At 53.6% G+C, this 12,192-nt stretch overlaps 15 non-coding genes across 15 annotated transcripts; 6 read left to right on the top strand and 9 right to left on the bottom strand.

Annotated features, from left to right (window-relative positions):
* Positions 1 to 86: 86 nt before the first annotated feature.
* Positions 87 to 158, bottom strand: TRNAE-UUC (transfer RNA glutamic acid (anticodon UUC)). Its single transcript has one exon. It is a non-coding gene; the product is annotated as a tRNA-Glu (tRNA).
* Positions 159 to 401: 243 nt separating this feature from the next.
* On the top strand, positions 402 to 484 carry TRNAL-UAA (transfer RNA leucine (anticodon UAA)). The gene has a single exon. It is a non-coding gene; the product is annotated as a tRNA-Leu (tRNA).
* A 1,828-nt stretch (positions 485 to 2,312) lies between these two features.
* On the bottom strand, positions 2,313 to 2,384 carry TRNAE-UUC (transfer RNA glutamic acid (anticodon UUC)). Its single transcript has one exon. It is a non-coding gene; the product is annotated as a tRNA-Glu (tRNA).
* Positions 2,385 to 2,627: 243 nt separating this feature from the next.
* Positions 2,628 to 2,710, top strand: TRNAL-UAA (transfer RNA leucine (anticodon UAA)). Its single transcript has one exon. It is a non-coding gene; the product is annotated as a tRNA-Leu (tRNA).
* Positions 2,711 to 3,836: 1,126 nt separating this feature from the next.
* On the bottom strand, positions 3,837 to 3,908 carry TRNAE-CUC (transfer RNA glutamic acid (anticodon CUC)). The gene has a single exon. It is a non-coding gene; the product is annotated as a tRNA-Glu (tRNA).
* A 630-nt stretch (positions 3,909 to 4,538) lies between these two features.
* On the bottom strand, positions 4,539 to 4,610 carry TRNAE-UUC (transfer RNA glutamic acid (anticodon UUC)). Its single transcript has one exon. It is a non-coding gene; the product is annotated as a tRNA-Glu (tRNA).
* Positions 4,611 to 4,853: 243 nt separating this feature from the next.
* TRNAL-UAA (transfer RNA leucine (anticodon UAA)) lies at positions 4,854 to 4,936 on the top strand. The gene has a single exon. It is a non-coding gene; the product is annotated as a tRNA-Leu (tRNA).
* A 1,834-nt stretch (positions 4,937 to 6,770) lies between these two features.
* Positions 6,771 to 6,842, bottom strand: TRNAE-UUC (transfer RNA glutamic acid (anticodon UUC)). Its single transcript has one exon. It is a non-coding gene; the product is annotated as a tRNA-Glu (tRNA).
* Positions 6,843 to 7,085: 243 nt separating this feature from the next.
* TRNAL-UAA (transfer RNA leucine (anticodon UAA)) lies at positions 7,086 to 7,168 on the top strand. Its single transcript has one exon. It is a non-coding gene; the product is annotated as a tRNA-Leu (tRNA).
* A 1,126-nt stretch (positions 7,169 to 8,294) lies between these two features.
* Positions 8,295 to 8,366, bottom strand: TRNAE-CUC (transfer RNA glutamic acid (anticodon CUC)). Its single transcript has one exon. It is a non-coding gene; the product is annotated as a tRNA-Glu (tRNA).
* Positions 8,367 to 8,996: 630 nt separating this feature from the next.
* TRNAE-UUC (transfer RNA glutamic acid (anticodon UUC)) lies at positions 8,997 to 9,068 on the bottom strand. The gene has a single exon. It is a non-coding gene; the product is annotated as a tRNA-Glu (tRNA).
* A 243-nt stretch (positions 9,069 to 9,311) lies between these two features.
* TRNAL-UAA (transfer RNA leucine (anticodon UAA)) lies at positions 9,312 to 9,394 on the top strand. Its single transcript has one exon. It is a non-coding gene; the product is annotated as a tRNA-Leu (tRNA).
* Positions 9,395 to 10,526: 1,132 nt separating this feature from the next.
* TRNAE-CUC (transfer RNA glutamic acid (anticodon CUC)) lies at positions 10,527 to 10,598 on the bottom strand. Its single transcript has one exon. It is a non-coding gene; the product is annotated as a tRNA-Glu (tRNA).
* Positions 10,599 to 11,228: 630 nt separating this feature from the next.
* Positions 11,229 to 11,300, bottom strand: TRNAE-UUC (transfer RNA glutamic acid (anticodon UUC)). Its single transcript has one exon. It is a non-coding gene; the product is annotated as a tRNA-Glu (tRNA).
* Positions 11,301 to 11,543: 243 nt separating this feature from the next.
* Positions 11,544 to 11,626, top strand: TRNAL-UAA (transfer RNA leucine (anticodon UAA)). Its single transcript has one exon. It is a non-coding gene; the product is annotated as a tRNA-Leu (tRNA).
* Positions 11,627 to 12,192: the final 566 nt, after the last annotated feature.

Genomic DNA, 12,192 nt, shown 5'->3' on the forward strand with positions numbered 1-12,192 from the left:
AGGTCGGGGTGCCTTTTTAAGGACCTTCGATTAAAAAAAGCTGAGCTGCGTGGACAAATTACGCACGTCTACGTCTTAGAGGGATCTTCCCTGACCGGGAATCGAACCCGGGCCGCGGCGGTGAAAGCGCCGAATCCTAGCCACTAGACCACCAGGGAGGAGATGCTCTTGTGAGCCTGCCTTGCTCACTTCCTTATTGTGACTAAGCTAACTCCACTGTATAGATTGCCCATAAAGTACGAGTGGGGAAAAGTTAGGTGTCACACAGTGTGTTTGTCATAAGCAATTACCTTTATCCTCCTGCAAAAGCCTTTTTACTCTGCAATCACCTCTTGCTGGACAGCCTGCGCTGGAGCAGCCAGCATGAAAAGGGAGCTGAGTAAGGCAGGGCCTAGGGTCTCACCAGGGTGGCCGAGTGGTTAAGGCGTTGGACTTAAGATCCAATGGACAGTTGTCCGCATGGGTTCGAGCCCCATCCCTGGTATGGGTTTTCAGCGGGTGTGTAGGAACTTGCAGATGCTTTTTTAAAGCATTTTCCTCTGCCCTCCTCACCCTCCCAGTGCCCTTCCTTAACAGTCCCAATTCACGTCTCAGCTGTGGGGTCTGCTGCTACTCTGCACTTAGCATGGATGCTTCCCAAAGCAATGCAGTGCCACCTACGCAGAGCCCCTGCTTAGAGAAATACACCTCCTATGTCTTTTCCCACTGAAGGGAGCAGGAGGAAGTACTTGCTTCCTGGGGAACATGGGCCTGCCACTGGAATTTGTTAACCCGCCTCTTGCGGATTTCTCCCCTTTCTTTGATTTACACCTGCAGGCTCTCCCTTGCCATCGGAGCAGGATCTGCTGATGCAGGCCCGGCTGGATCAAATGTGCAAAGGCTTGTCCCCAGGCCTCGGGAAAAAATTGAGCAGAGATTCCCGCCTCCGCCTCCGCCTCCTCTTGCCTTCCGAACGGGCTTCCAAACGGGCAATGCCCTGACGGGTACCCCACGCCCCACCCTGCCCATGCCCACACCCCTGTATATGAGGGTGACCCATGTCCCTCACCCTCCATGCTCGAACGGAAGACACGTGTGTCCTGAGGGGAGCGCCAGACAGGCATTTCTCCGGCCAGGCAGACCCCTGCAGCACCCGTTAGGCTCCAAAGCCTGTACATTCCCAAGATGCCACTGGTCACTATGCAAATCAGACAGCCCTGGCCACACCCTCTCCGCCGCTGGGCTCTGCTGCTTTCGGTACGTGCAGCTCAGCTTTTTCTTACCCTGAACCAGACTTCCGTTTCAGCAAAAAGGTGGGTTGCAGTGGGTCCGGGATGCCATTTGGAGACAAAGCCTGCGGCCCTGTCAAAGATGACTTCCTGCCGCACACCATGTGGTCAGAAGCCTACGAAAAGAAGCGCACCTCGGAATACAGAATCTCACTTCCTCAAGAGCCTTGCACAAGAGATTTTCCTCCCGCCGAGGAAAGCAACTCAAAGGGAACCTTGCGAAAATCAAATTAGGAGCCAGATTGCGGGATGCTAGGCAAACTGTTTGTCAGAAAAGCAAATTCATTTTGAGAAGCCCTGACCTGCGGGAAGGAAAAGCATTCAAGGGCAGAAGAAGGACTGTTTCCTGACCGGGAATCGAACCCGGGCCGCGGCGGTGAGAGCGCCGAATCCTAACCACTAGACCACCAGGGAACCCACAGCCATACAGCAAAAGTTCCTACACTGCTCTCCTAGTGACAAAGCTCATGGGGGCTGAAAGCATATTTTATTCTACAGCGAATATGAATCAGAACTTGAAAAAACACTCATGATTCCACCAGACTGTTTGTCACTTCCAAGCACAGGCCATCCCCTCCCCCGTGCCACTGAACCGACGAATTCCTGTACAATCGGGATCCCCGGGAAATCACAAGAGGGACACCTAGTGGCCGCTGATAGCTCAAAGACAGCTGGTACACCTTCTCACACCTACCTCGTTATTCAGCTTGCTGGAAGAATACATTGCGAATGACCGATTCAAGAGTGCAAGGGAGAAGAGTGCTCCAAAGTAGATGTATACATCGCAGCCGGGTTTTCCAGCAATTTACCTTTCTGATGAGCTGGTACTGCACTTTACGCCCACATAGAGCACCTGATTGGGTGGGGGACTGCGTGTGCATGAAGGTGGCTGAGGGCAATGGGAGCAAAGCAACCTGGGACACAGGGGACCCAGCCCCTTTCCTCTGCTTTCGTCTATAGGTCGGGGTGCCTTTTTAAGGACCTTCGATTAAAAAAAGCTGAGCTGCGTGGACAAATTACGCACGTCTACGTCTTAGAGGGATCTTCCCTGACCGGGAATCGAACCCGGGCCGCGGCGGTGAAAGCGCCGAATCCTAGCCACTAGACCACCAGGGAGGAGATGCTCTTGTGAGCCTGCCTTGCTCACTTCCTTATTGTGACTAAGCTAACTCCACTGTATAGATTGCCCATAAAGTACGAGTGGGGAAAAGTTAGGTGTCACACAGTGTGTTTGTCATAAGCAATTACCTTTATCCTCCTGCAAAAGCCTTTTTACTCTGCAATCACCTCTTGCTGGACAGCCTGCGCTGGAGCAGCCAGCATGAAAAGGGAGCTGAGTAAGGCAGGGCCTAGGGTCTCACCAGGGTGGCCGAGTGGTTAAGGCGTTGGACTTAAGATCCAATGGACAGTTGTCCGCATGGGTTCGAGCCCCATCCCTGGTATGGGTTTTCAGCGGGTGTGTAGGAACTTGCAGATGCTTTTTTAAAGCATTTTCCTCTGCCCTCCTCACCCTCCCAGTGCCCTTCCTTAACAGTCCCAATTCACGTCTCAGCTGTGGGGTCTGCTGCTACTCTGCACTTAGCATGGATGCTTCCCAAAGCAATGCAGTGCCACCTACGCAGAGCCCCTGCTTAGAGAAATACACCTCCTATGTCTTTTCCCACTGAAGGGAGCAGGAGGAAGTACTTGCTTCCTGGGGAACATGGGCCTGCCACTGGAATTTGTTAACCCGCCTCTTGCGGATTTCTCCCCTTTCTTTGATTTACACCTGCAGGCTCTCCCTTGCCATCGGAGCAGGATCTGCTGATGCAGGCCCGGCTGGATCAAATGTGCAAAGGCTTGTCCCCAGGCCTCGGGAAAAAATTGAGCAGAGATTCCCGCCTCCGCCTCCGCCTCCTCTTGCCTTCCGAACGGGCTTCCAAACGGGCAATGCCCTGACGGGTACCCCACGCCCCACCCTGCCCATGCCCACACCCCTGTATATGAGGGTGACCCATGTCCCTCACCCTCCATGCTCGAACGGAAGACACGTGTGTCCTGAGGGGAGCGCCAGACAGGCATTTCTCCGGCCAGGCAGACCCCTGCAGCACCCGTTAGGCTCCAAAGCCTGTACATTCCCAAGATGCCACTGGTCACTATGCAAATCAGACAGCCCTGGCCACACCCTCTCCGCCGCTGGGCTCTGCTGCTTTCGGTACGTGCAGCTCAGCTTTTTCTTACCCTGAACCAGACTTCCGTTTCAGCAAAAAGGTGGGTTGCAGTGGGTCCGGGATGCCATTTGGAGACAAAGCCTGCGGCCCTGTCAAAGATGACTTCCTGCCGCACACCATGTGGTCAGAAGCCTACGAAAAGAAGCGCACCTCGGAATACAGAATCTCACTTCCTCAAGAGCCTTGCACAAGAGATTTTCCTCCCGCCGAGGAAAGCAACTCAAAGGGAACCTTGCGAAAATCAAATTAGGAGCCAGATTGCGGGATGCTAGGCAAACTGTTTGTCAGAAAAGCAAATTAATTTTGAGAAGCCCTGACCTGCGGGAAGGAAAAGCATTCAAGGGCAGAAGAAGGACTGTTCCCTGACCGGGAATCGAACCCGGGCCGCGGCGGTGAGAGCGCCGAATCCTAACCACTAGACCACCAGGGAACCCACAGCTATACAGCAAAAGTTCCTACACTGCTCTCCTAGTGACAAAGCTCATGGGGGCTGAAAGCATATTTTATTCTACAGCGAATATGAATCAGAACTTGAAAAAACACTCATGATTCCACCAGACTGTTTGTCACTTCCAAGCACAGGCCATCCCCTCCCCCGTGCTACTGAACCGACGAATTCCTGTACAATCGGGATCCCCGGGAAATCACAAGAGGGACACCTAGTGGCCGCTGATAGCTCAAAGACAGCTGGTACACCTTCTCACACCTACCTCGTTATTCAGCTTGCTGGAAGAATACATTGCGAATGACCGATTCAAGAGTGCAAGGGAGAAGAGTGCTCCAAAGTAGATGTATACATCGCAGCCGGGTTTTCCAGCAATTTACCTTTCTGATGAGCTGGTACTGCACTTTACGCCCACATAGAGCACCTGACTGGGTGGGGGACTGCGTGCGCATGAAGGTGGCTGAGGGCAATGGGAGCAAAGCAACCTGGGACACAGGGGACCCAGCCCCTTTCCTCTGCTTTCGTCTATAGGTCGGGGTGCCTTTTTAAGGACCTTCGATTAAAAAAAGCTGAGCTGCGTGGACAAATTACGCACGTCTACGTCTTAGAGGGATCTTCCCTGACCGGGAATCGAACCCGGGCCGCGGCGGTGAAAGCGCCGAATCCTAGCCACTAGACCACCAGGGAGGAGATGCTCTTGTGAGCCTGCCTTGCTCACTTCCTTATTGTGACTAAGCTAACTCCACTGTATAGATTGCCCATAAAGTACGAGTGGGGAAAAGTTAGGTGTCACACAGTGTGTTTGTCATAAGCAATTACCTTTATCCTCCTGCAAAAGCCTTTTTACTCTGCAATCACCTCTTGCTGGACAGCCTGCGCTGGAGCAGCCAGCATGAAAAGGGAGCTGAGTAAGGCAGGGCCTAGGGTCTCACCAGGGTGGCCGAGTGGTTAAGGCGTTGGACTTAAGATCCAATGGACAGTTGTCCGCATGGGTTCGAGCCCCATCCCTGGTATGGGTTTTCAGCGGGTGTGTAGGAACTTGCAGATGCTTTTTTAAAGCATTTTCCTCTGCCCTCCTCACCCTCCCAGTGCCCTTCCTTAACAGTCCCAATTCACGTCTCAGCTGTGGGGTCTGCTGCTACTCTGCACTTAGCATGGATGCTTCCCAAAGCAATGCAGTGCCACCTACGCAGAGCCCCTGCTTAGAGAAATACACCTCCTATGTCTTTTCCCACTGAAGGGAGCAGGAGGAAGTACTTGCTTCCTGGGGAACATGGGCCTGCCACTGGAATTTGTTAACCCGCCTCTTGCGGATTTCTCCCCTTTCTTTGATTTACACCTGCAGGCTCTCCCTTGCCATCGGAGCAGGATCTGCTGATGCAGGCCCGGCAGGATCAAATGTGCAAAGGCTTGTCCCCAGGCCTCGGGAAAAAATTGAGCAGAGATTCCCGCCTCCGCCTCCGCCTCCGCCTCCTCTTGCCTTCCGAACGGGCTTCCAAACGGGCAATGCCCTGACGGGTCCCCCACGCCCCATCCTGCCCATGCCCACACCCCTGTATATGAGGGTGACCCATGTCCCTCACCCTCCATGCTCGAACGGAAGACACGTGTGTCCTGAGGGGAGCGCCAGACAGACATTTCTCCGGCCAGGCAGACCCCTGCAGCACCCGTTAGGCTCCAAAGCCTGTACATTCCCAAGATGCCACTGGTCACTATGCAAATCAGACAGCCCTGGCCACACCCTCTCCGCCGCTGGGCTCTGCTGCTTTCGGTACGTGCAGCTCAGCTTTTTCTTACCCTGAACCAGACTTCCGTTTCAGCAAAAAGGTGGGTTGCAGTGGGTCCGGGATGCCATTTGGAGACAAAGCCTGCGGCCCTGTCAAAGATGACTTCCTGCCGCACACCATGTGGTCAGAAGCCTACGAAAAGAAGCGCACCTCGGAATACAGAATCTCACTTCCTCAAGAGCCTTGCACAAGAGATTTTCCTCCCGCCGAGGAAAGCAACTCAAAGGGAACCTTGCGAAAATCAAATTAGGAGCCAGATTGCGGGATGCTAGGCAAACTGTTTGTCAGAAAAGCAAATTCATTTTGAGAAGCCCTGACCTGCGGGAAGGAAAAGCATTCAAGGGCAGAAGAAGGACTGTTTCCTGACCGGGAATCGAACCCGGGCCGCGGCGGTGAGAGCGCCGAATCCTAACCACTAGACCACCAGGGAACCCACAGCCATACAGCAAAAGTTCCTACACTGCTCTCCTAGTGACAAAGCTCATGGGGGCTGAAAGCATATTTTATTCTACAGCGAATATGAATCAGAACTTGAAAAAACACTCATGATTCCACCAGACTGTTTGTCACTTCCAAGCACAGGCCATCCCCTCCCCCGTGCCACTGAACCGACGAATTCCTGTACAATCGGGATCCCCGGGAAATCACAAGAGGGACACCTAGTGGCCGCTGATAGCTCAAAGACAGCTGGTACACCTTCTCACACCTACCTCGTTATTCAGCTTGCTGGAAGAATACATTGCGAATGACCGATTCAAGAGTGCAAGGGAGAAGAGTGCTCCAAAGTAGATGTATACATCGCAGCCGGGTTTTCCAGCAATTTACCTTTCTGATGAGCTGGTACTGCACTTTACGCCCACATAGAGCACCTGACTGGGTGGGGGACTGCGTGTGCATGAAGGTGGCTGAGGGCAATGGGAGCAAAGCAACCTGGGACACAGGGGACCCAGCCCCTTTCCTCTGCTTTCGTCTATAGGTCGGGGTGCCTTTTTAAGGACCTTCGATTAAAAAAAGCTGAGCTGCGTGGACAAATTACGCACGTCTACGTCTTAGAGGGATCTTCCCTGACCGGGAATCGAACCCGGGCCGCGGCGGTGAAAGCGCCGAATCCTAGCCACTAGACCACCAGGGAGGAGATGCTCTTGTGAGCCTGCCTTGCTCACTTCCTTATTGTGACTAAGCTAACTCCACTGTATAGATTGCCCATAAAGTACGAGTGGGGAAAAGTTAGGTGTCACACAGTGTGTTTGTCATAAGCAATTACCTTTATCCTCCTGCAAAAGCCTTTTTACTCTGCAATCACCTCTTGCTGGACAGCCTGCGCTGGAGCAGCCAGCATGAAAAGGGAGCTGAGTAAGGCAGGGCCTAGGGTCTCACCAGGGTGGCCGAGTGGTTAAGGCGTTGGACTTAAGATCCAATGGACATTTGTCCGCATGGGTTCGAGCCCCATCCCTGGTATGGGTTTTCAGCGGGTGTGTAGGAACTTGCAGATGCTTTTTTAAAGCATTTTCCTCTGCCCTCCTCACCCTCCCAGTGCCCTTCCTTAACAGTCCCAATTCACGTCTCAGCTGTGGGGTCTGCTGCTACTCTGCACTTAGCATGGATGCTTCCCAAAGCAATGCAGTGCCACCTACGCAGAGCCCCTGCTTAGAGAAATACACCTCCTATGTCTTTTCCCACTGAAGGGAGCAGGAGGAAGTACTTGCTTCCTGGGGAACATGGGCCTGCCACTGGAATTTGTTAACCCGCCTCTTGCGGATTTCTCCCCTTTCTTTGATTTACACCTGCAGGCTCTCCCTTGCCATCGGAGCAGGATCTGCTGATGCAGGCCCGGCTGGATCAAATGTGCAAAGGCTTGTCCCCAGGCCTCGGGAAAAAATTGAGCAGAGATTCCCGCCTCCGCCTCCGCCTCCTCTTGCCTTCCGAACGGGCTTCCAAACGGGCAATGCCCTGACGGGTACCCCACGCCCCACCCTGCCCATGCCCACACCCCTGTATATGAGGGTGACCCATGTCCCTCACCCTCCATGCTCGAACGGAAGACACGTGTGTCCTGAGGGGAGCGCCAGACAGGCATTTCTCCGGCCAGGCAGACCCCTGCAGCACCCGTTAGGCTCCAAAGCCTGTACATTCCCAAGATGCCACTGGTCACTATGCAAATCAGACAGCCCTGGCCACACCCTCTCCGCCGCTGGGCTCTGCTGCTTTCGGTACGTGCAGCTCAGCTTTTTCTTACCCTGAACCAGACTTCCGTTTCAGCAAAAAGGTGGGTTGCAGTGGGTCCGGGATGCCATTTGGAGACAAAGCCTGCGGCCCTGTCAAAGATGACTTCCTGCCGCACACCATGTGGTCAGAAGCCTACGAAAAGAAGCGCACCTCGGAATACAGAATCTCACTTCCTCAAGAGCCTTGCACAAGAGATTTTCCTCCCGCCGAGGAAAGCAACTCAAAGGGAACCTTGCGAAAATCAAATTAGGAGCCAGATTGCGGGATGCTAGGCAAACTGTTTGTCAGAAAAGCAAATTCATTTTGAGAAGCCCTGACCTGCGGGAAGGAAAAGCATTCAAGGGCAGAAGAAGGACTGTTCCCTGACCGGGAATCGAACCCGGGCCGCGGCGGTGAGAGCGCCGAATCCTAACCACTAGACCACCAGGGAACCCACAGCTATACAGCAAAAGTTCCTACACTGCTCTCCTAGTGACAAAGCTCATGGGGGCTGAAAGCATATTTTATTCTACAGCGAATATGAATCAGAACTTGAAAAAACACTCATGATTCCACCAGACTGTTTGTCACTTCCAAGCACAGGCCATCCCCTCCCCCGTGCTACTGAACCGACGAATTCCTGTATAATCGGGATCCCCGGGAAATCACAAGAGGGACACCTAGTGGCCGCTGATAGCTCAAAGACAGCTGGTACACCTTCTCACACCTACCTCGTTATTCAGCTTGCTGGAAGAATACATTGCGAATGACCGATTCAAGAGTGCAAGGGAGAAGAGTGCTCCAAAGTAGATGTATACATCGCAGCCGGGTTTTCCAGCAATTTACCTTTCTGATGAGCTGGTACTGCACTTTACGCCCACATAGAGCACCTGACTGGGTGGGGGACTGCGTGCGCATGAAGGTGGCTGAGGGCAATGGGAGCAAAGCAACCTGGGACACAGGGGACCCAGCCCCTTTCCTCTGCTTTCGTCTATAGGTCGGGGTGCCTTTTTAAGGACCTTCGATTAAAAAAAGCTGAGCTGCGTGGACAAATTACGCACGTCTACGTCTTAGAGGGATCTTCCCTGACCGGGAATCGAACCCGGGCCGCGGCGGTGAAAGCGCCGAATCCTAGCCACTAGACCACCAGGGAGGAGATGCTCTTGTGAGCCTGCCTTGCTCACTTCCTTATTGTGACTAAGCTAACTCCACTGTATAGATTGCCCATAAAGTACGAGTGGGGAAAAGTTAGGTGTCACACAGTGTGTTTGTCATAAGCAATTACCTTTATCCTCCTGCAAAAGCCTTTTTACTCTGCAATCACCTCTTGCTGGACAGCCTGCGCTGGAGCAGCCAGCATGAAAAGGGAGCTGAGTAAGGCAGGGCCTAGGGTCTCACCAGGGTGGCCGAGTGGTTAAGGCGTTGGACTTAAGATCCAATGGACAGTTGTCCGCATGGGTTCGAGCCCCATCCCTGGTATGGGTTTTCAGCGGGTGTGTAGGAACTTGCAGATGCTTTTTTAAAGCATTTTCCTCTGCCCTCCTCACCCTCCCAGTGCCCTTCCTTAACAGTCCCAATTCACGTCTCAGCTGTGGGGTCTGCTGCTACTCTGCACTTAGCATGGATGCTTCCCAAAGCAATGCAGTGCCACCTACGCAGAGCCCCTGCTTAGAGAAATACACCTCCTATGTCTTTTCCCACTGAAGGGAGCAGGAGGAAGTACTTGCTTCCTGGGGAACATGGGCCTGCCACTGGAATTTGTTAACCCGCCTCTTGCGGATTTCTCCCCTTTCTTTGATTTACACCTGCAGGCTCTCCCTTGCCATCGGAGCAGGATCTGCTGATGCAGGCCCGGCAGGATCAAATGTGCAAAGGCTTGTCCCCAGGCCTCGGGAAAAAATTGAGCAGAGATTCCCGCCTCCGCCTCCGCCTCCGCCTCCTCTTGCCTTCCGAACGGGCTTCCAAACGGGCAATGCCCTGACGGGTCCCCCACGCCCCATCCTGCCCATGCCCACACCCCTGTATATGAGGGTGACCCATGTCCCTCACCCTCCATGCTCGAACGGAAGACACGTGTGTCCTGAGGGGAGCGCCAGACAGGCATTTCTCCGGCCAGGCAGACCCCTGCAGCACCCGTTAGGCTCCAAAGCCTGTAGATTCCCAAGATGCCACTGGTCACTATGCAAATCAGACAGCCCTGGCCACACCCTCTCCGCCGCTGGGCTCTGCTGCTTTCGGTACGTGCAGCTCAGCTTTTTCTTACCCTGAACCAGACTTCCGTTTCAGCAAAAAGGTGGGTTGCAGTGGGTCCGGGATGCCATTTGGAGACAAAGCCTGCGGCCCTGTCAAAGATGACTTCCTGCCGCACACCATGTGGTCAGAAGCCTACGAAAAGAAGCGCACCTCGGAATACAGAATCTCACTTCCTCAAGAGCCTTGCACAAGAGATTGTCCTCCCGCCGAGGAAAGCAACTCAAAGGGAACCTTGCGAAAATCAAATTAGGAGCCAGATTGCGGGATGCTAGGCAAACTGTTTGTCAGAAAAGCAAATTCATTTTGAGAAGCCCTGACCTGCGGGAAGGAAAAGCATTCAAGGGCAGAAGAAGGACTGTTCCCTGACCGGGAATCGAACCCGGGCCGCGGCGGTGAGAGCGCCGAATCCTAACCACTAGACCACCAGGGAACCCACAGCCATACAGCAAAAGTTCCTACACTGCTCTCCTAGTGACAAAGCTCATGGGGGCTGAAAGCATATTTTATTCTACAGCGAATATGAATCAGAACTTGAAAAAACACTCATGATTCCACCAGACTGTTTGTCACTTCCAAGCACAGGCCATCCCCTCCCCCGTGCTACTGAACCGACGAATTCCTGTACAATCGGGATCCCCGGGAAATCACAAGAGGGACACCTAGTGGCCGCTGATAGCTCAAAGACAGCTGGTACACCTTCTCACACATACCTCGTTATTCAGCTTGCTGGAAGAATACATTGCGAATGACCGATTCAAGAGTGCAAGGGAGAAGAGTGCTCCAAAGTAGATGTATACATCGCAGCCGGGTTTTCCAGCAATTTACCTTTCTGATGAGCTGGTACTGCACTTTACGCCCACATAGAGCACCTGACTGGGTGGGGGACTGCGTGCGCATGAAGGTGGCTGAGGGCAATGGGAGCAAAGCAACCTGGGACACAGGGGACCCAGCCCCTTTCCTCTGCTTTCGTCTATAGGTCGGGGTGCCTTTTTAAGGACCTTCGATTAAAAAAAGCTGAGCTGCGTGGACAAATTACGCACGTCTACGTCTTAGAGGGATCTTCCCTGACCGGGAATCGAACCCGGGCCGCGGCGGTGAAAGCGCCGAATCCTAGCCACTAGACCACCAGGGAGGAGATGCTCTTGTGAGCCTGCCTTGCTCACTTCCTTATTGTGACTAAGCTAACTCCACTGTATAGATTGCCCATAAAGTACGAGTGGGGAAAAGTTAGGTGTCACACAGTGTGTTTGTCATAAGCAATTACCTTTATCCTCCTGCAAAAGCCTTTTTACTCTGCAATCACCTCTTGCTGGACAGCCTGCGCTGGAGCAGCCAGCATGAAAAGGGAGCTGAGTAAGGCAGGGCCTAGGGTCTCACCAGGGTGGCCGAGTGGTTAAGGCGTTGGACTTAAGATCCAATGGACAGTTGTCCGCATGGGTTCGAGCCCCATCCCTGGTATGGGTTTTCAGCGGGTGTGTAGGAACTTGCAGATGCTTTTTTAAAGCATTTTCCTCTGCCCTCCTCACCCTCCCAGTGCCCTTCCTTAACAGTCCCAATTCACGTCTCAGCTGTGGGGTCTGCTGCTACTCTGCACTTAGCATGGATGCTTCCCAAAGCAATGCAGTGCCACCTACGCAGAGCCCCTGCTTAGAGAAATACACCTCCTATGTCTTTTCCCACTGAAGGGAGCAGGAGGAAGTACTTGCTTCCTGGGGAACATGGGCCTGCCACTGGAATTTGTTAACCCGCCTCTTGCGGATTTCTCCCCTTTCTTTGATTTACACCTGCAGGCTCTCCCTTGCCATCGGAGCAGGATCTGCTGATGCAGGCCCGGCTGGATCAAATGTGCAAAGGCTTGTCCCCAGGCCTCGGGAAAAAATTGAGCAGAGATTCCCGCCTCCGCCTCCGCCTCCTCTTGCCTTCCGAACGGGCTTCCAAACGGGCAATGCCCTGACGGGTACCCCACGCCCCACCCTGCCCATGCCCACACCCCTGTATATGAGGGTGACCCATGTCCCTCACCC

The sequence above is a fragment of the Triturus cristatus genome, chromosome 5_2, assembly GCF_964204655.1.
Source record: "Triturus cristatus chromosome 5_2, aTriCri1.1, whole genome shotgun sequence".
Taxonomy (NCBI): Eukaryota; Metazoa; Chordata; class Amphibia; order Caudata; family Salamandridae; genus Triturus; species Triturus cristatus.